This window comes from Rattus rattus, chromosome 7 (genome assembly GCF_011064425.1).
Source record: "Rattus rattus isolate New Zealand chromosome 7, Rrattus_CSIRO_v1, whole genome shotgun sequence".
In the NCBI taxonomy this organism is placed as follows: domain Eukaryota; kingdom Metazoa; phylum Chordata; class Mammalia; order Rodentia; family Muridae; genus Rattus; species Rattus rattus.
The window spans coordinates 34663292-34687038 of NC_046160.1; positions in this window are offsets into that span (position 1 = coordinate 34663292).

Genomic DNA, 23747 nt, shown 5'->3' on the forward strand with positions numbered 1-23747 from the left:
ATGATAGGGAATTGAATCTGTGCTTTATATAACTGTGCATATGTACAGGGGTGTGTGTGAGAGAAGGAGGAGGAGAAAGAGAGAGAGAGAGAGAGATTAAGGATGTGAAGGCCACCCACATAACAGCCTTTGGTGTCATTTGTAGGACTTTTGTCCACTGCCTTTGGGACAAGATTTCTGAATTGGTCAGGAGCTTTTCAATTAGGCCAGGCTGAATTGCCAGTACAGCTCAAGGCTTTTCCAGTCTTTGCCTTTCCAACAATAGAATTACTACTGTGTTTTTGTGACCATAAGTTTTGCAGGGTTTCTGAGAATTGACTTTATGCTTGGAAGGCAAACACTTTATCAATCGTGTTTATCTCTTCAGCCCACAATTTGTGGTTTGGATCTGAAAAAACCTTGGGGGTGGTGCCAAGTTAGATTTCTTCAAAAATTCTGGGGAGAATTCTACACTGTCTGGCAGGGCAACCTGGCCTCTTCTGTGAAAGACCGTAGGCTGTGAATTTTGCCACAGGAAATGAGGATGTCTGCCTGGGAAATAAGTAGCCCGTGTGAGTTGTGCACTAAATAGCCACATACACTTGCCTTCATTTCCTGGGGGCAGATTTGAAGCTTCGATATACAAGGACCTCCAGGTTTCCTCTGACCTCGTGATACTTGGGCAGTCAGACTGAAGTATAATTTTTATATTTTTACTATTAAATTCAGTGGCTTGAGTCTGGGAAGTTAACCTTACTGTGCATATGTGCACCAAGTGGAAAGTCTTAGCAAAAATCTATTTATCAGGTGGTTCAAGTATCTCCTCATTTCATGATTGTTTGGAATTATTAGAATTGTATCTAGTTTGCTAAGTTTTTTCAAAAGAATACATACTTTATTTATATACTTTGAGACAAATACTTTTAACGTAATATGATTTTTTTGTCAAAATTAGGAAATAGTTCTGAATAGTCTAAAGTTGCAAGTAGAATAATCTGAGTATACTTATAACATGGTGGTTAATGGATAGATAAAGAAAATGACCATGAGGAAAGAAAGGGAGAAGCTGCAAAAGGAAGGAAAGACAGAGAGGATAGTCAATAGCAAAAGTTTTAGAGACAGAAACAGAGGAGGTGCCTTGGGTTCAAATTCTGTTCTTTCAGCTCCTTTGCATGATGTGTATGAACTGAATGCCTTTTCTGAATACCTTTGTGTGTGAGTGACATGGTCTCATGGATCCCTCAGGCTAATTTTAGTGACAAAAAAAACTGTTTTGTACAGTGTAAAACACAAGGGAGGTTTAGATCTTCAGTAATTTGGAAGCAGAGTGGTTCAGACACTTGCCTTGTAATGGCAGTGAACGGTGCTGTATGTTTGCTGTCCTGTCCTTCTGTGCAGCTCGCCTGCTTCTTCACCTTGTGCATCTCCCTACAGCTTTCCTGTTTCTTTGCTCTCTGAACAGGGTATCGTATATAGACTACAGAGAAGGGAGACAGCGATGTGACACCCTTTTACTAAACCGTGCCCTGTTGTCTGCCCTTTGGGTGCCTTTTCTCAACTTACCTCTGTGTGCATAGACCCACAACAGGCTACTGGGTCAGTAACTGACTGACCTCCTGGAGAATATTTGGCCATTAAAAAGTGTGAGAAAAAAAGAGAAATTGTGCCTCATTAGCAAAGAAATAAGCCAAACCAATTTTATAGCCATAAGTTTTATTTTTTACATATATTTCTTGTGTTAACCTATGTCACTAGGAATCACTTTAAAATGATGTTTTAGTGCTAGAAATTGTCAAATCAATATCCAAGTGTAAACAATGCTTTTATATTTTCTCATTCATAACATCTGTACTCAAAACTTGGTCTTTTCTAACATGTCGCATTAAAATAATTTTACAAAAATATGTTACAGCCGTTCTGGATAATTCTCCAATGGAAACTGTGTTTTGGTGCTTTGTTTATAATGTTCTTTAACCTCATCAAAATTTTTAATATAATCAGTAGCTTTGCTACATGCCCAACCAATTATCAGAAATGGAAATCAAGAAAGCATCCAATTTAAAGTAGCTATTGTTATTATTTTTAATAACCCAATCATAGTATGATGAAGCTTCATGCCTTAAAATGCTTAGCTATCTCTTTTTCTTCTATAAGCAGTAATTTCATAAAAACTTCCATTGCATCTAATGAGTTTTGCCTTTCTAAAAAAAAAAAAAAGAAAGAAAAAATGCCAACGTGGCTTCCCCAAGATGAGTAATTTAAATTTTAAAAAGGAACCATGCCATGTGCATTTATATTGCTTTAAAGTGCAAGGAGATACTGGGAACTTTGCTGAAATATGAGATTAAATAAAACCAAAACTATTCAAGCTGGGTTGTGGTGGTCTATGCCTGTCATCCCAGAATGCATGCTGGAATTCTAGGAGTATTGGGAATGACCTATAGTGTCAGGTATTTGAGGCTAGTCTGAAAAACATACAGCATATCTGTTTCTAATTAATCCATTAATTAATTTAATCAATGAAATCTATCTATTGAATGGTGCAGAAGGCAAAAGAAGAGCTGCTGGATCGACTCTGAATTAACCATTGCTTGGATTTTAATCTGACCTTCAGGCCAGTCCATCATATATCCTTCAGCATTACGTAAACTAATTATTTAGATGATAATGAAATTACTGTCTGTCCTTATGAGGTTTAGCATCCAATTTTCCTTAGGACAACTTAAAAGCAGTTGTTCTAGTCTGTTTATCCATTTATCTATCTCTCTATTTGTTTTTTTAATTTATCTTCTACCAGGAGAGTATCTTTCCCTACCAAAATCTTTTGTCGTTGGTAATCCTATTTCCGATCTACAACATTAGGGAATGAGATATTATATCAAACTAGTGTGTGTGTGTATCGTAATAACACAAGCATTTAGGATTAGGAATACAAATTGAACAGAGCTCAAAGTACATTTTGAAATATGACACTATTATGTGTTATTTTTAAAGAAATGATACTCAGAGAAATGAAAATTCTAATTAATTAGTGAGTTCATTAGATGTGTTATACAATTTTCCTAGATATATTGATTGAGCACAGGCAGTTTGCCAAACACTGTACTAATATATCCCAAAATATGCTGGGTGGGGAAGGAATGTATCCAGCATTGCACATAACTAGAGGATAATAAAAACCTTCTTCCTGAGAAGTCCTTGGGAAGGAGGCATTCTTAAATTTCACCCCCAAAGGGAAAAATGGAAATGTTTGACAAATAGATTAAAAATCCTTTAACATAGTCAGATGATGGAGAAGTACTCAAGGAAACTAGCGATTTTGAGGGTGAATAGTTCCATAGATAATACAAGACATTTAAGACTTGTCTTTATCCACTGTGGAATCATAAAGAAGCTTTATACCAGAGTATACTTCTAAATTAATTACAAAAAATTCACTGGTAGCCAAGTAGAAGATATAATTAATGGCATTATGATAGTATAATCTGGAGATTAGCATATTTTAATTTAATAGATCTCTAAAACTATGTGTGCCTAAAGTATATATGAGAGCACAAAAATTGTATGAACGGGAAGAGACATTGGCTTATGTCTCAGTTAATCATTACAAACAGGATATATTTAAACTGTACATTTTCACTAGAATTCAATGTCAAATTACCTCCCTTGATCCAAGATTCAAAAAAAAAAATCTGTATTTACTAAGTATCTTTTCTTTAGCAACTCTTAGTTACACTTTTGGTCAGGTAGTACAACCCACATTTACACTGTGTAGATAGAGATGCAGATTTATAGAAAAATCAGTTTTATGACCTCATACTTGGATAAGGATGCATGTTAACTTTTGTTTGCTCTGAAAGTTCCAGAATAATAGCATGGCCTGGAGCTATGCATCCTGAAACAGATGAGCATAGCAGTACCCTAATAGCAGAGGATCTGTCAACAGGTGTTAAACTTTATGAGCTTTTATGTCTTTGTTGAGAAATTAATACCCACCTTGCAAACCTACAATATAGCATTTGCTGCATCATTTTAAACTGACGCAGGTAATTTATTTACAAAGTGTGATTAAGCCATCTGCTCACCTGATGTTATTTTTGGATATTTCTGAAATGAAAAGCAGCAAGAAAAGTGCATTGTGGAGTTTGTCTGGAGGAGGGGGTAAGCTTGTCCTCGCATGTGGTAATAAGCACAGTTAAGCTAGACTATTTCCTTTCGCAGCCCTTCTTTCCTCTCCCCAGCGCTTTCCCACTTTTCTTAATTTTCATCTTTCTGTTTCTGCATGTACTGAATGTTATTCCATGTCAGGACTCACATTAGTTGAGTTTATGAGGTCAAGAAGAACACAGACTGTCTACCAGAGAGGAAAGCCAATTGAAAATATAATGAAGCTTAAGGGTGAGAGGAGAGGGTCACTGTTTCTAAGAAAGAAGGAAGAAACAAATCCCCCCCCCTTTAAAGGAGCCAGCCTTGTTTCTTCATCTGCAGTGGCACTTCCTACTTATGAGCAGGTACCTGGAGTCCAGTAGCTCTATTTGACATCTCAAGAATTTCAAAAAAGACATACAGAAAAAGGAAAAGGAAATGAAGGAGGACATAAAGTGGAGAGGGAAAAGGAGAGGGAGAGACAGAGAGACTATGCAATTTGAGAGATATATAAAAACAATTGAGATTTACTGCAAAATCACAAAGCTATTAGTTATCCAAGAATTTTGAGTTGACCCTATTAATATCTAAAGCCCCCTTGTTTTAAATTCACCAGATATAATGATTTCATTATACTGCAGTAACAATAAAGTCTGTTTTTCACATAGCACATGCGTAATCTGGCTCAATCTGGCCTTTTTAAACAAGGTCATTAGGGACAAAGAATCATGTCTTCTACTTGCTTCCTTACTGTTTAATTTCCTTTCAGACCAGCTCTACTTTAAGCAGGAATCCTGTCTCACATAGCTCTCCCGGTTTGAATGTCAGATTTCCATATGGACTTGTGAGAAAGCTTTCAATTTTTTTCTATTTGTTCTCACATGTAAACTTGGACTATGACTGCTAAATAGGTCTTATAAATATTTTTGGATAAAAAATATTTTAACCTATGATACTGACACACACTACAGTTTTGTGTGCACCATCTGGCTCGAATATGCATAGTTGCTGTATCAGCAATGCAACAAAAACAGGTTTTGAGGGTAGTGAAACTTCCAAAATTAGGACTGAGGAAAGCTTACAATGTTCAGCAGGAATACTCTTTTCTCATGATGCTACACAATTTTAGAGTTACATATTTACTTTCTCATGCAACCCAGGGATCATGTTTCTGGCTCATTGACTGCTAAGAACACTTTGGGTATCATATCACCATAGTCCTCGTAGGTATGAATAAGTAAATGAGGTAGAGTTGCAGAAGGTTGAAACCATTAACCTCCCATGAATGGAACGAAGGTCTCACATGGTCCTATTCCTACCCAGAATTTTGTAGACGATAAACATTTATTTGTGAGGGAGGGCTAATGAAGCCTTATCCCATATCAAGGAGACATAAGATAGTTAACCCTTTTTGGGAGGGATAGAGGCAGGGAAAGAGGGACAGAGGGGGAAAAGAGAGAGAGAGAGAGAGAGAGAGAGAGAGAGAGAAGAGAGAGAGAAAGAAGGACAGAAATGCAGACATGCACAGTATGTTCTCACTATTAAGTGGATATTAGCCAAAAAATAAAAATAAAAAAGTACAGAACACCGAAGAAACAGTCCACAGAACTCAAAAAGTTCAACAAGCTGAAGGGTCCAAGAGAGGACTCCTCAGTTCCACTTGGGAGGGAGAAGAAAGCAACCACAAAGGAGGGGGGAGAGGGACAGAGAAGTGAAAGGGGTTTGGGGTGGAGGGAGAGGGCAACATGATCTGGTATTGGGTGGGTGAAAGGGACTGAAGGCCTAGGGCCAGCATAAAGAATGGAAACAGGCAACCTCAGGAGGAAAGAGGTTGGAAGGACCCTTTAGAATGTACCAGAGACCTGGGAAGTGAGAGACTCTCAGGACTCCACGGAGGGCAGACGCCTAGATGAAAGGTCCTATAGTGAGGAAAGGGACCATATTGAAATCACTTCCAGCAGAAAGACAGGGCATCAAAGGAGGAATGGGGTTGCTATCCTACAGCCAAAGCTTTGACCCATATTTCTTCCTGCCTGAAAGAAATGCAGGGATGGAAATGGAGAAGAACCCAAGGAAGAGAAGGTCCTGAGACAGGCCCAAAGTGGGATCTAGTTCAAGGGGATGCTCCAAGACCTGGCACCATTACTGAAGCTTTGGGTCATTCACAAAAAGGGACCTACCCTGACTGCTCTCCAAAAATCCCAACAAGCAGCTGAAAGAGTCAGATGCAGATTTCAGCACTCAACCAAGGAACAGAAGCTGTTGACCCCTCTGGAAAAACCGGAAGAGGATAAGGAGGAGGGCAACCCTGTAGGAGGACCAGCAGTCTTAATTAACCTGGACCCCTGTGATCTCTTAGACACTGGATCACCAACCCGGCAGCATACACCAGCTGAGATGAGGCCTCCAAAATATATAGAGCAGAGGACTGCTGGGTCTGGGTTCAGTCAGAGAAGATGCACCTAACCCCCAAGAGACTGGAGGCTCTAGGAAGTTTAGAGGTCTGGTGGGGTGGGTGGGGTGCTTGGGGTTGGTGGGGTGGGAACATCCTTGTGGAGACAGCGGTGGGGAGGGATGGGGGTAGGAGAGTGGGGGAAGGGGAGGAGGTAAACTTTGTGGAACTCTGGGGGTGGGGATGGACCAGGAGGGGAATAAAATCTGGAGTATAGAAATAAAACCAAAAAAAAAAAAAAAAAAACGGAAAGAAATGGAGACACAGAGAAACTGGTTTGTGGATGGCTTTTTATGACCAGATGCCTCACTTTCTCTTCACCTTGACCCTTTTTCTTGTTCCCTTTTGCACTACGATATATGCAAGTAGTCATTTATTAATATTCAACTCCTTGGCCGCCATTTATCCTCTTCTCACATGAATAGGAGTTTTAATGCTTCACAAGTCTTCATATACATGGACTCTACATAATGAGACTTATTAAAATTCCAGGTTATACTATGTGTGCTTGACATTTAAACATGTATTAAAATTTAGTTATACATTTGTCAAATTATACTAGTATTTATGTGTTAAAGTGTTCCCTTTTTCAGTAATGTGTGAATTTTAAGAAAGCCTTATTTTGCTTATTTTGTGATTTTTTTTCAATTAGTTTGTGATTTGATGCTGTTAAATACTAAGTTTGAAATAAATGAATGGAAAGGCAAATGAAAACAAGAGAAGAATAACAAGAGAAGGAAATCGAAAGAATCCATTGATTCTTCCTTGTCCTTAGTTTGTGAACCAGAGCACTCCACCTCTAAACACACATGAGATGGGGAAGGAAGCATTGGGTAAGGTTCGAGTACTAACTTGTTTACTCATTTTAAATAACACAGTCCCAGTTGAACTTGACCCTGGGTCAATCACATTCTATTATTAACTGTATTTTCTCTTGCAACTGTCATCCTGGATATTCTCTGTGGCCTAGTATAAAAGCCTCAGAATGAAAAACAATTTGATTAGGGGATTAAAAAAAATCTTGTAAACTCCCAGGCTCAAATTGATTATTTATATAAGGGCAGTATAACCTTTCCCAGAGAACAACTAACTCATTTAGACACCTTAAATCCATTACTGAAAATCAGCTGAGGAACAAGTAACTAAAACCTGTGGCAATTGGATTAATTTTGTACAAACCTAGCCCTTGTTACAAAGAAATTGTTGTTCGTGGGATATTCAAAGCACAATTCTCAGTCTGGATGCATAAAGATGACCATGCTCTGGCCTGTTGACAACAATGTCTCACGAATATCAACACAAAGTGATATCAATGGTTCTTTTGGTTTAAGTTCATTTTCAAAATGTCTCAATCCAGAGTTACCATATAAGAGGAATTTAGCTAAATCTATTTGAAAACCTTCATTGCACGAACTGAACCAGAAGTCAGTTGTGTGTGCGTGTGGATATGTGTGAGGTATGTTTGTATGCGTGCTCAGTTGTGTGTACATGCCCTCACTTTGTATACCTACGTACAAAACCAACTGGACATGTGCCTATTTTTGAAAAACATCTAGGAAGGGTAACCCTGGAAACAAGGTCATTTGGAAGATCTTTATAAAGATTTATGTAATTTTAATTTATATGTTTGAAGGTTCATTCGCATCTGTATATTTGAAACATGTGGTTGACTAGAGCCCCTAAAGGCCAGAAAAGATTTTCAGATCCCCTAGAACTGTAGTTACAGATGACTGTAAGCTGCCATGTAGGTACTGGGCAGGGAACCCAGGTCTTCTGCAAGAACAACAAATTCTCTCTCTCTCTCTCTCTCTCTCTCTCTCTCTCTCTCTCTCTCTCTCTCTCTCTCTCTCTCTCTCTCTCTCTTTCCAAGAGATTACATACTTCTTTTTGTAAATCAACACAACATAACGTTGTTATTTATATAATTCAAACTTCAAAAAATCTCAAAGTACTTTATGAAAGTTTACAATTTTAAGTTTGGTCACATTCCACATTCACAGGTATCCAAGCCATATGTGGCTACAAGATTGTGGGTTTAACTCTGCTGAACAGTAAATGATGGGGTTTGTGTTTCTATAAAGATATAGCTACAATGATTAATATATTCCCTATTCATGGTATCTTTACCAAGTTCCTACGTGGAAGCCTTAGTCCCTGTACTTCTTAATGTGACTTAGAGATTCCTGGCAAAAATGATAGAGTGGGTCGACATAGGGACTGAGTTTAACTCATTTCTAGTGCTCCCAGAAAAAGTGAATTAGTATTCATAGATACACAAAGAGGAGCAATAATTAGGAGAAACATAGAAAAGATGGATATTTCCAAGCCTGGGACACAATAATTTCTCACAGACTTCATAATAAATTAATCAAATGTACTCAAATATTGACTTTGACATTCAAATCTTAACTATGAGGTAGTAAAATTGTATAGCCTATAGTACTTCTTGGAGTATACCTAGAAAATTCACAACATAATTTCATGTTTTTTCCTACTCTATTTCCCCTAAACAGACGGAAATGTACCAAACATCCACAACTACCACCAACCTCACTGAAACAGTCTGAGAGCACTCTAAAATTGTGGTAAATACTCATTTTCTTTTACAAAATTCTTTCTTTTTTCATTAATTGGTTATTTTACATATTTACATTTCGAATGTTATCCCCTTTCCTGGTCTCCCCTTCCCAAACCCCCCATCCAATTTGGTACTAAGAGCCTACTCCCCCACCTACCCATCCACTCCTGCCTCACCCCTCTAGCATACCCCTACACAAGGGTAACAAGCCTCCCCAGGACCTAAGGCTACCCCTCCTATTGCTGCCAGATAAGGCAATCCTTTGCTACATATATATCTGGAGCCATGGACCATCCAGGTATATACTCTTTGGTCAGTGGTTTAGTCCCTGGGAGCTCTGGTGGATCTGATTAGCTGATATTGTTGTTCTTCCTATAAGGTTGCAATCCCCTTTAGCTCCGCTGGCCTTCCCCTAACTGTTCAACTGTGGTCCCCAGGCTCAGTCTGATGATTGACTGTGAATATCTGCATCTGTCTTAGTCAGATGCTGGCGGGCCATGCAGAGGACAGCCATACGAGGCTTCTGTCTGGGAGCATTTCTTGACATCAGCAATTGTGTCTGGGTTTGGTGTCTGGAGAGGGGATGGATCCTAAGATGGGGTAGTCTTTAGATAGATTTACTTCAGTCTCTGCTCTATTTTTTTTGTCCCTGCATTTTTTTTAGAGAGGAACAATTCTGGGTTAAAATATTTGAGATGAGTGGGTGGCCCCATCCCTTAACTGGGGGGCTATGTCTATCTACTAGAGGTGGTCACTTCAGGTTCTATCTGGCTAATGTCACCCTACTGGGTCTTGGGAACCTCTTATTTAACTTTCTAGTGGTTCCCCCACCCTGTTCCCAACCTTCTACTGCTACATATTTCTATTCATTCTCCTGACCCTCTGGCCTTCTGTCCTGTCTCTTCCCATACTTGATCCTGCCCTCTCTTTTTCCAACCCCCTCCTCTCTCCCACCAATATCTCTCCCTCCTTCTACCTCCAATGATTATTTTGGTACCCCTTTTAGGTAGAACTGATGCGTCAATACTTTGATCTTCCTTCTTATTAAGCCTCATCTCATCTGTGAGATGTATCATGGGTATTCTGAGCTTTTGGTCTAGTATCCACTTATCAGTGAGCACATACCATGTGTGTCCTTTTGATCTGGGTGATTACACTCAGGATGTTATTTTCTAGTTCCATCATTTGCCTGTAAAATTTATAAAGTTACCACTAGTAATAGCTGAGTAGTACTCCATTGTGCAAATGTACCACATTTTCTGTATCCATTCTTCCATTGAGGAACATCTGGTCTGTTTCTACTTCTAGCTATTACAAATAAGGCTTCTATGAACAAGTGTCCTTCTTATATTTTGGAGCATCTTTTGGATATTGCTGTGTCTTCAAGTAGCACACTATTTCCAGTTTTATGAGGAACTACCAGATTGATTTCCAGAGTGGTTGTACCAGCTTGCGATTCCAACAACAATGGAGTAATGTTACTCTTTCTCCACTTAATCACCTGTGAGACTTGTGTCAGAATTCCTGGGGGTGGGGGGTTGTCAAGCTTTGGGTGTAGGCAGGGTGGTGTTATGAGCACAGAATCTGCTTCTGGGCATAGTTGCTAACCAGAGGGAAGATATATAAGTACTCTTTTTTTATTTTATTTTTGTGTGGATATTTTATTTACATACATTTCAAATGTGATTCCCTTTCCTGGTTTCCCCTCTGCAAACTCCCTATCTATCCCCCTCCTCCTGCTTCTGTAAGGGTGCTCCCCTGCCAACCCACCCACTCCCACCTCACCACCCTGGCATTCCCCTACATTGGGGCATTAGCTTTCACAGGGCCAAGCGCTTCCCCTCCCATTGATGCCAGATAAGGACTAAAGGAGCAACCAAGTAATCTTAACCACTAAGCATCTCTCTAGCCCTCAGTTTGAAAATGATTCAAGAATCTTATGTCAGTGTGAGAAAAGTATGAATCATGAACCTTGACCTTCAGTCTAATTAGATCACAGGTTTATTTCCTATGTTCATTAATACCCTTGGGAGGGTGATCATCTTGAAGGTCAGAAGGAGCTGAAATAAAATAATATAGTTCAAAAATATTTAGCTTCCTGGCCTTTAATAAATCAGTGTGCTGTGAACTTATGTAAAAGATTAATAACTACTTCTAGCAATTTTCAATTAAAATGGAAAAAATCACATTTGCTATATACTTGTATGGTAGATAACAAAGGCTCTCCTTGACCCAATCTGTCCAGGGTCAAGTGAGCTCTGTTCTTTATATGGTCTTAATTTTGGCCTTTTAGACACCAGAGTGAAAGAATGAAACAAGCACAAGCTTTCTAACAGCTCCAGGCTTCCCCTATGGGATGATCCTACTTCACTGCAATGTGCTTGTAAAATCTGAGTCAACTCCATTCATTTGCTTTTCTTCCAGCCAAAGCTTGACCACAGGTCACTGAACAACCTTTTCTTGGAGCATTTACTAGAAAGGAGTTAGAGTTGTAAATATTTGCTCTGTCCGTTTGTGATGAATATGTATGGTCTACACCACTGGAGAAAAACATCTCTAGGACCTAAGAGCTGTTCTAAAATACAAACATCTGCGAGAATAGGACCTTGGTCACAGCAACTCTGGAGATGTGTGATATGATCTTTCATAGCTGCAAGCATGCAGACAGATTTAGAATATGTGATTTGCTACATTTTTTTCTCTCACAAGCTCACATGATTTCTATTATTTAGTCTTCCTTTAAAATACTAATTCACTTTTAAGTACAGCAAAGTTTGGTTTAGCTTAGGAAGAAGTCTCTACATTAGTATAACAGTTTATTACTGATTAAAATCTGTCCTCATCTCTTTAGTGTCAAAGGTTGACATATGCATAAGAGTTGAAGAAACAACTATGTCTTTGTTCTTCATAACCATACCCTAAGAATTATGTGTTGCTTGTGTTTCTTGTTCTTACCTTTTTCTGTCTGCCATCTCATCACCCCTGATAGTGGATGTCGAAAAATGGTTGAGTAGTAAAAATTCAAGAACATTTTCTTTTCCAGCACAATACATTCTGGCCACTGGAAGAATATTTATCTGAGAATTCTTAGTTCTAACTACTAAGTATCTAAATGCCAAGTGCACAAAATCACATCAATGTACATGTGTTGCTGACTACATGACTTTTGATGTGGAAATGGCAAGAGGAAAGCTCAGGCACAGGGAAATCAGATTCTGGGAAGGCAAATTCAATTCATCGCTTTAGAGTGCAATACAAATATTTGCATGTGTATTCTGACAAATTATAGCATATATTAATTTCAAATACATTCTCAAAGCACACACCAGGAAGAAGCTAATCGAAAGACAACTCTCCAATTACTACTAGCTACTTCTATAGATATCTCTTTCTCATTATAGTATTAATCAACGGGAGATTGGTGTCCATTATATAGCAATTAGGAGCTAGGGACTGAGTTTCATTATAGACTGGTGCTCTGTCTTATTTGGGTACTTGTCAATTCTTCTTGTTGCTCAATTCATTCTTTTAACTACAGCACAGAAGACATTCCAGCTACATTCACTATTTTGTCCCCTTCTCCAAAATATTGAGACTTGAATACTCTTATAAATTCATATGGTGAATAATTTTACTTCTATTAACATGAAAATAAAAATATTTCTGTCACATATATATTTTGATGACAGCTGGAAGACCATGGGGAGATGGTACTTAGACTAAAATTAATTACCCTGGGCACTCCTAAGAAGTTCAATATAGAAAAAAAAAATCCCAATGACCTTAGGAGAAGCTTTGTTATTTCCCATGACGCAACTTGCCAATCAAAGCTGGCCAGTCCCTCAGACACCTTGCATATCTATCTCTATCTTGATATAACTCCCATTTGTGATTTTGTTTTGTAGCCATGCCTGGGGTAAAACTGAAGTATGCATGAATATGTTTCAGATTGTAGTTCTAATTCTTCCTCAAATTTTCCTTTACCAAATATCCTTCCCTAATTTTTATTTGACTTTTAGAAAGGCTTGCCTTGATCATGTTGATATAGTTGGCATGGTATGCACTTACTTAAAATATTTGAGGAAGGTAAGTAAGTGATCTTGTAAGCAAGTATGAGATGGTCAAGTTGTATACCTAAGAGGAAAGAAGGGGTTGATAGGTCTCTAGGAAACAAAGGCAACCTCAGTAGGCTCAGGCTGGCTTCTATGAAGCCCTTCTCTCCATCCAGGAATGTGTGCAAGACAACATTGCCCTTTCAGATATTTTAATTGTGGTTAGAAAGGTTTCTAAAAAGTCCCTCTTGGTTTGATGAAGGAGCCCACTCCAGACTCTCTGAATAGGAAATAATAGGGACAGCTACCACTTCATCTTGGTAGATATTCTGTGATAAGTTAGTTTCCCATTGTCATTAAAGGGCCGAATGTCTACAGTACAGTTACCAATCAATCAAATGACCTAAGGACAAAAGAACATAATTTAATTAAGAGCCACCATGACATGCCCTGCATGATCACTGATGACACTGTCCTAGGCTAATGTCCATTGAAATTAGCAGCAACTGACAAGCACTCAAACGCAGAAGAGAAGGGCTTAGTGACTGACTACCCTCTCATTTGGGTGAGCCATGTGTGAACAGTGCTCATCTGCCTGGGTTGATCTTGGAGATATAGAGAGAGTAGTGGTCCCAGAACTGGCTCGCCCCAAAGTATGTTCAGATAATTAACCAATTAAAATTAAATTAACCAATTAATAATTAAAATTAGCACAATCTTCATGCAATGGCTACTGTAAATCCTGTAAAAATCCTCTAGAAAATAGCTCTCTGTTATCTCATACAGGAATTCGGTATGTATTTTTTACAAATTAGTCCTTCTTCTTTAAGTTTTCTCATTGATGAAGAATGGAGCTCCCTTTCTAGATGCTCTGTATAAGGGTGTGACTGAAACACTGGTTCAGATTCTTTTCTCTTCTGATGAAAAGCTTTGGATTTGGATCTTCATATTTTCATATTATGATCAGGTAATGTCTCTTTGCCTGTGTGTTAAGCAGATGTGTGTATAGATTTATTTCTTTTTGTTGTTGTTGTTGTTGTTGTTGTTGTTGTTATGCGCTTACCTGTTTTAAGTGTCAATGACATTTTGGTTTTTAAGTGCAGAGTGTTTCCTCCTTTTCTACTTTATGGAATTGTTTGAGAAGTGTTGGTGTTATTTCTTAATATTTCTGAGAATGAGGGTGTTAGTTCCTCGTCACAGTTTGGTATACTTCATCAGGGAAAAACTCACTTTAGTACAATCATCCCTGCTTCAATCATGTTTCTCATGATTGGTCTGTTTAAATTGATTACATCATCTTTATTCAGTATACTTATAGGTGTCTCAAAATTTATGCATTTTATTTAGATTTTATTCACTGGAATATATATGTCTATGCATTCTATTATGATCCTCTATATTTCCTTCAATCTGTAAGTAAAAATGAACTGAAACCTTCCTCCTTTAAAGCTATCAGTAGTGATATACCCCTTTGTGAGTCTGTTTTCAATATTTTGGGTCTCCTGTTTTGTTTACTTTAGGTAGGGTTTTTCAATTATTCTACTATTTTCGAAGACCCCAGTTTTTGGTTAATTTGCCCCTCACATTTGTTGCCTGCATTCACTAAGGGCTGCCCTGACATTAGGCATTTCTTTCTTTCTCTCAATTTTGATTTAGCTTTTGCATGTTTGCAAAGACATTTAGGTTCAACACTGAAGTATTGCTTTATAGGTTTTTAAATTTAAATGTAGTCACTTGCAGTTGCAAACTCCTGCTTACAACATTTCACTTTTTCCTAATAGAGTCATCAATGAGTATTGTATTCATGTGGACATTTTCTTTCAACTGTATGTTCTAATTTCTAATGGCCTTTCACATTTTGTTACTTACAGGTAAACTCAAGAAGACCCGTCACAACCATCACCAATGGACTTAGTAGGTGAAATAATTAGGGTAAGAAGGATTGTATTCTGCAAATTAGAACATTCACACAATAGTTTTCAACATTATTTTTTGCATTAAAAAGCCATGTTCTGGGAACTGCACATTTTACCCCGTTCCAGACTGGAGGAACATTTTGTTTATTTCTGGAGCATTTGGTTTCTGTCCCTTTCTTTCCATCTTCTTTGGGCTTGTTGCCTTAAATATACATAAGAGCTTCTTCAAAAACTCCAAATCATTATTCTGGCCTTAGGGTTTTTTAAAGGAGAGAAATGTAAAAAGATCAATGAAAAAGTGAAAGTTGAACTAGGCCACTGAACTAAAATTGCTGAGGAGTTATGCTCAAAGAAGAAATTAACCAATGCCATCTGCTTAGGCCCTCATGACCACAGTCTCTTTTCTCAAAAAAATGCATCAATTAACGCCATCTGTTTGGTCCCTCATGAACTGTATTTTCACCACCCTAGACACCTCCTGCGACACATGTCCTTTTCCTGAGTTAGACTTTTATTCGTGACTTGATCTCAGTGACCATAGACCTATAATGTGACTCCCCAAATGCTTCGCACATTCACAGCACAGTCAAGAGTCAGGCAGATCCAATACCCTGTGAAAAGCCCCTCAGTTTTGGCCATGATAATGCATATTAAATCATCCCTATGGTATTCTTGCAACTTCTTGTTGTAGACTGCCATTTCCCCTTTCATTCCTTGTCTTTAGATAGTACTGTGCCTATCAAAATGCCTGCCTTTGGCTTATGCAGTACTGAGATAGAATGCCAACTTCTCAAGCAGTGGCTAGCTGTTCCGGAAGCAGAGTTCACTATCTATTTAAAGGGAAATATTTAAATTATCTGTCTGTGAGAGAAAATGTGATGTTTGTGTTCTTTCAATCCACTTTAGCACTTACAAGGAAAGTGCCCAAAAAGATACGTGATATACCCATGCAGCATTATCTTTTCTCCCATTCCAAAAGCCTTAGGTCCAGGAGTGTTTCAACTGAAATTTTAAGTTTAATGTCATTATAGGAGAATGAACTCCTTATTTTCTTATTCTTTTCAATTTTGTAAAGGTCAGTGGCTTTCACTATGAACATTTTACGAAATAATTTCTCTAGATTTTATGAGAAAGGTTAAAAGAGCGACTCGTGCTAATTCTTGAATTTATTAGCAATAACAATCCAGTGTGAAGTTTTCTTTGGAGGGGTGGTTTCTGTTATGGTTGAATTGTAGGAGTGTCTAGTCCATACCTTCAGGTTAATGAATATAGAAAGGATAGTTCTATATCTAGGAATTCTAATATGAAAAAGTGTAGTATTTTGTCCAGTCTAAAATTTATAATAGTATACAAAAATGACACATTACACACTTACATCTTTTTATAAATCACATGCAAACAAGAACACTAGCCATATTCTCTTATGCTTCCACAGACTGTTAATGAAGTGGTGCTCTGCTGACCTACATCTTATTTAATTCACTCTTACAGAAACCTTTATAAAAACATGGAATGGGAATTTCATGAGAGATTAGTCAAAATCAAATTCTACTGAACACTTTGGTAAAGAAAAATTTACTTTGTTGTCTATACTCATTTATTTAATACATGATAACTTATTAATAAGAAGAAAGGTTAGTTTAAGGGGAAATGCACATAAGAGGGAAATACAATATTACTGTATGGGAGTATTGAGAAATATTGGAATTTCTAGGACCAAAACTTAGGTTGTAATGTATTTAATACAATGAAGGATATGCATTCACTATGTTAACGAAATGAAAGTGTTATTTATTTTACATAAGACAAGTAAACAACTGATAGAATATCCATGCTCTTAGTGATACATAAACTACACAAATTAGATTGTCTGAAATACAAGGGCCCAAATTGCACTGTAGCAATTCAGTGTAACCTGTGTTTTGTTTTGTTGTGTTTCCTCCTATGCTTCCTCAAATTCATTGTATCTTTGTATTTTTACACAGTAACATATTGGAAGAATGAGCATCAAGAAAAGATATCCAGTAAATTCATTGATTTGACCTGATTTACTGAATGCTTCTCATCAACCCAATTACCTATACCTATATTGCCAAGTAATAGTAAATGACAAGCAGTATCTTGACCGCAGGGAGTGCTGATTTCAAATAGCGATACCTCAGATACTGTTTATAGTAAAATGTGTCTGTGTGAGTAGACCTGGTATCACTGGAAAGTATGGTAATATAGGCCATTCTCCTCTCAGTAAGTACAGCAGATTGGGATTCACCAACAGCCCACCTGTGGTTTTTATTTTTTTTTTTATCATTTTTATTGGATATTTTTATTTACATTTCAAATGTTATTCCTTTTCCCAGTTTCCCATACATAATCCCCATATCCCCATCACCTTCCCCTTCTTCTATAAGGCTTTGCCCCTCCTCATCCAACTCTCTTTCCACCTCTACCTCCCGCCATTCCCCTACACTGGGGGTCCAATCTTGTCAGGACCAAGGGCTTCTCTTTTCATTGGTGCCCAGCAAGGCCATCCTCTGCTACATATGCAGCTGGAGCCCTGGATCAGTCCATGGATAGTCTTTGGGTACTGGTTTAGTCCCTGGGGGCTCTGGGGTTGGCATTGCTGTTCTTGTGCAGTTGCCAGCCTCTTCAGCTCTTGAAATCCTTTCTCTAATTCCTCCAATGGGGTCCCATTCTCAGTTCAATGTTTGCTGCTAGCATTCACCTCTTATTTGATATGCTCTGGCTGTGTATCCAGCTTCTGTTGCCATGCACTTCTTAGCTTCATCCATCTTATCTAGTTTTGGGGGCTGTATATATATGGGCCACAAGTGGGGCAGGCTCTGAATGACTGTTCCTTCAGTCTCTGCTCCAAACTTTACCTCCATATCCCCTCCTATAAATAGTTTTGTCCTCCCTTTTAAGAAGGAGTGAAGCATCTGCACTTTGGTTGTCTTTCTTCTTGAGCTTCATGTGGTCTGTGAATTGTATCTTGGGGAAGTCAAGCTTTTGGGCTAATGCCCACTTATCAGTGAGTGCATACCAGGTATGTTTATAGTGACTGGGTTATGTCACTTAGGATGATATTTTCTTGTTCAATCCATTTGCCTATGAATTTCATGATGTCACTGATTTTATAGTTGATTAGTACTCCATTGTGTAGATGTACCACTTGTGTTTCTTAAAGGTGTGTACTACAGACTTTCCAAGAACCCCACAGTCCACTAAATCTAAAACTCTGATCTCATTACAAATATATATATATATATATATATATATTTACTTCAGGTGGGGAAATGATATATAGAGCCACATGCAAATAAAAAATAAAAACTTAATATTTTTGTATGCAGAATATAAGCAGAAATTTTTAACCTTTAATCCAGAATATAATTCAATTTAGTATTTAGAGATCAAAATATATAAAAGAAAACTAAATTGTTTTGAAAACTAATGAAAGATATTTCTTAGACAAATGTGAGTTCATTTTTCTTAGCAAAGTTGTCAAATTGATATGTTCCATGTGAAGTAGAATAATCAAGATATTTCTTTAGATATGACAAGATATTTGGTATATGCCTGTGTATGATTGTGTTCATGTCATGTATGATAGGCTAACATACAATCTACTAGAAAGCCTTATATATGAGAGGCAGCATGAGAAATCTTATTAGGTTGATGAAATTAAGGATCTTGAGATACAGAAATTACAACCTGGACTATCCAGCTGGACCCCATATCATGAGACAAGATTATAGGAGAGAATTTAACAATTGGTATTGGACTTAAATGTAGTAATAATGAAGTCACTAGCCAAGGAGAGCCAACCACTGTCTGCAGCTATGATTCAGATAGTGTCTGGTTTCCAAAACAGATTTGACCTGAATTTTAATTTCTTTGTGCTAGTCACCCAAACTGTGAAATAGTCAACTTTGTTGTTGCATGATACTAGGTTTGTAGGGCAACGCTATGTTAGGAAGTCCCTGGAAAGTGATATAAATAAAAACAAAAGGGAAAGATAGCCAATATAATTGGGAAAAGGGGGAAACATCTGTATGTTTGACACTGTTTGCTTTGTGGTATTAGAGTTCAAGCTCTGCCTAATCACACATTCTTCAACTGAGTTAGAACACTTGCCCCATAAATTCTCTTCTAATACATATCAAAGCAAGAACAGATAGATCTCATGAACACACACTTACCAGCTGGTATTTAATAAAGCTCTTGAATCCATGTTTCAAGGATGATTTTTTTCAATTGAGTAATAAGAAGAAAGATGAGTCAGGAGGGACAAAATATATAAACATACACTTTACCAAGAACTTGTCATAATTTTTTTGTCAGTACAGAAAAATATATTGAAAGTTCTTGGCCAACCAAAGATAACCTTAACTAAGATGAAATGCTATACCACACAGAGCAGATGCCACAGTAAGATTCTGAAGTAATGACAGGGATACGGGAACACCCAAACATCCATGGTGGAAAAAGTGTACAGTTTCCTGTGATGTTAAACAGGGACCATCAAGTGAAGGATCCTTACTCATACATATTTATCCAAGATAAAGAAGCATATATGTTCATAAAAAGACTCTGAATATCAACAGATGCTATATTCACAGCCATGCAGACATCCACACTTACTAAAGAGCAAGCAGTACAAAATAAAACCAACTGGGAAAACTCTACCCACCATAGTGTGAATGGAGTAACGTGTTCCTTCATATTTCCTAGAAATGAAAACACAATATATATATATATATATATATATATATATATATATATATATATATAATTTCAAAAAGTGATATATGAATGAAAGAAGCAAAAGAGTAAAATTATGGACTATTTTATATAATCTAAAAAAAAACTGTAGAAAAGACACAATTATTACAATAAAATCCTATTAGATATGCACAAGGGTTGAGAATCATGCCCTCACAAAGAAGAGACATGGGATTGTGGGATTGTGTTTGGAAATTTTTACTTTACTATTGTGGTAGTATATTACTGATGATATGTTCTAGTCACAATTACAGAACTGAGCTCCAATGAAAATATTTTAGTGTGTGTGCAGGGGAAACACCTTGACATTGAAACAAATATTTACAGAAAAATGACAAGAATTAGACTTAAAAGGATGTGTACATGTGTTTATGTGTGTATGTTTAATGTCTTTATGACAGTAATTTATTCTCTATTTACAAACGCAAACAAGGTAGAAGAAAATGTGCTCTATTTTAGGCAATATGCTAAGCTAGTATTTGGCCGCGGTACTGCCTAAAGCTGGCATGCTCTTCCTGGGCATTTCAAGTTGCAAATATTCAGTGCATTTAGCTAATAGATTTTCTTAATGTGTGAATTATTTCATGGCATAAAATGAATGCACCTGTGAATAAAGAATTGACTCTTCCAGAAATGCAGCTTGCTTGTGTCTCCAAATCCAATACACTTCATTCAGTAGAGTGATGGATTTAATGCCTAAAAAGCCTCAAATGGGTCTTAAAGACTCCAACTGGACTCTTTCTATTATGTCTGGGGCAGTTATCATTACATTGTGACTTCATCTCATCTGTATTTATTGCTCAGTGATGGGTTTCTGCAATCGAAAGTCATATTTAGGATGATTGCAGCAGATTTCTCAGGATTCTGATACAAAATTTCTTTCATGTAACATTTGATGCCAGTGCATATGAATTAAATGTTGGCTTTGCATTGTATGGAAGATTATGATTTATTATAACTCAATAATATAAAAATAATCACATTCTTAAATATCATTTATTAGTATATTAAAACTTATGCTTGTGTGCTTACAAAAATGTTTATAGTTCTGAGAAATGAAGTTATTGAAATGTGTTGTTATTTCAATAAAGAATTTATAACCTCAGTTCCCATTACAGTAAATACAGATTTTTTCAGATGTAAGCACAAACCAGAGAAGATGGTATTATCTTGTTAAATTTACGTTTGCAAAAATGTGTCATTTAATAAGTATTTTTAGGACTAAGAAAAGTTAAGATAAATCAGAATTTGATCCTGTGGTTTGTGTGCCTCCAACTTTTCAGAATATCTTATAAGTGTGGAAATGGGCATCCTACCAAAATCCAGCTACTGATTCACAGCAATCCTCATTAAGTTTCCAACAAGATTCATCACACAAATTAACAAAATGATTTTAAGTTTTATATGAAAACATACATACACACAATCACACACAAACACACATAACTTAGAGTAACCAAAATAATTTTTAAAAATTAACAAAACATTTGTGGTATCAACATCCAAAATGAAAAGGTAGCCTACAATGCCCTAATAATCAAAACAGGATATTACTGGCATAACAACAGACTGAATAGTCAATGAAACAGACACACAATAGAGAGGCCACATATAATCCTACACACCTATAGACTTTTTCTCAAAGCTCTGTTGTTTAGGAAATTGTGAAGTATTCCATCTATTTTGCAAATCGGTTTGAAGAATCCCATAAATAGTCACGGAACCCAGACACTATGGTGGATGCAAAGAAGAGCATGGTAACAGGACCCTGATATAGCTGTCTCCCGAGAGGCTCTGCCAGAGCCTGACAAATACAGAGGTGGATGCTTGCAGTCAACCATTGGATTGAGAACAGGGTCCCCAAAGGAGTGAGAGAAAGGACTGAAGGAAATGAAGGGCTTTACAACCCCATAGGAAGAATAACAATATCAATCACCCAGATGCCCCAGAGCTCCCAGGGACTAAACCATCAACCAAAGAGAGCACCCATGGCTCTAGCTTCATATGTAGCAGAGGACAGTCTTCTTGGGCATCAATGGGAGGGAAAGGAGCTTGGTCCTGTGAAGGCTTGATGCCCCAGTGTAGGGAATGCCAGGGCAGGGAGGCTGGAGGGAGTGGATGAGTGGGTAAGCAGGTGAGTAAGTGAGTGGGTGGGTGGGTGGGTGGGTGAGAGAAGCAGAGGGAGGGGGATGGAATAGAGGGTTTCCAGAGGGGAAACAAGGAATAGGGATAACATTTAAAATGTAAATAATGTGTCCAACAAATGAAGAGGAAAAAAGAGAAGAGGGGAAAAAAAGCTAGAACTAGATCTGTGACATGACCTGTCTGTATTACTCTTGGGCATGCATACATGTATACAAAGGACTCTACATCCTACTACAGAGGAACTTGCTCAAATCAAGGAAAATCCCAGCGTGCCAGGTAAAGGTGAGCATAAAAATCTCACCACCAGTTGAGGAGCTACTGGCCACTGATTGGTCCTGGGTAAAGGGGAGTCAGAAGTTTTTAAGGTTCTATTGCCTGGTAGATGGACCAAGCTCCAGTGAACTGTCACATGTCCAAGTACATATGGAGAACACAAACTTGACTTGAAGAATTAAAAATAGATTAAGAGAAAACAAAATTATATCCAGGTATCATACGGATTTTTGAAAGGATGTTGAATATGATCAAAATACACCTCCTGATTTTTTTTTATTAATCATTCCATTCGTTTACATGTCAAATGATATCCCACTTCCTGGTTATCCCTCCACCAAATCCCCATCCCATGTCCGCTCTACCCTTTGCCTATATGAGGATGCTCACCTACCCATCCACCCTCTCCCGCCACCCGGCTACAGCATCCCCCTACATTGGGCATCATACCTCCCCCAGACCAAGGGTTTCTCCTCCTATTGCTGTCAGGCAAGGCAACCCTCTGCTACATATATATCTGAAGGCATGGATCCCTCCCTGTACACTCCTTGGTTGGTGGTCTAGTCTCTGGGAGAACTGGATGGTCAGCCTAGCCTGTCACTCTTCCAATGGGGTTGCAATTCCCTTCTGCTCCTCCAGTCCTTCCACCAGTTCCCTCACCAGGTTCCCTGAGGTCAATTTGACGATTGGCTCCAAACATCCATATCTGCATTGGTCAGTAGCTGGCCTCTCAAGAAACTGCCCACCAGGTTCCTGCCATCAAGGGCCTCTTGACCACAGCAACAGTGTTGGGTTTGATTTTGTAGCTAGGATGGATCTTCAGGTAGGGCAGTTCCTGTATAACCCTTCCTACAGTCTCTGCTCCATTTTTCATCCCTGTTCTTCCTCTGGAAAGCAACATTTCTGGGTTAAAAACATTGAGATCAGTGGGTGGCTTCATCCCTCGATGGGGGCCATGCCTATTTACTGGAGGTTGTCTCCACAGGTTCTATTTCCCATTTTTCTTTGCATTTCTGGTAAAGTCATCCCCGTTGGGTCCTGGGAGCCTCACATTTCCCTGGTGTCTGAGACTCTCCAGTGTCTGTCTCAGTTCCTCTTTCCCCCTGTGACATATTTTTGTTTAATTTCCTGACACTCCATACCTTTCTCACATACCCTCCAGCTCATGATACTGCCCCATTATTTCCTCCCCCTCCTCTCTCCCTCCCAGGTCCCTCTCTACCTATTTCCCCCTCGATGTAGGACTGAAGCATACACATCCTGTTCCCCTTTCAATTCAGGACTAAAGCATCCACACCTTGGTCATCCTTCCTTCTAAACTCCATATGGTCTTTGGGTTGTAACATAGGAATTGTGAGCTTTTGAGCTAATATCTACTTATCAATGAGAACATACCATGTATTTGTTTCTGAGTTACCACACTC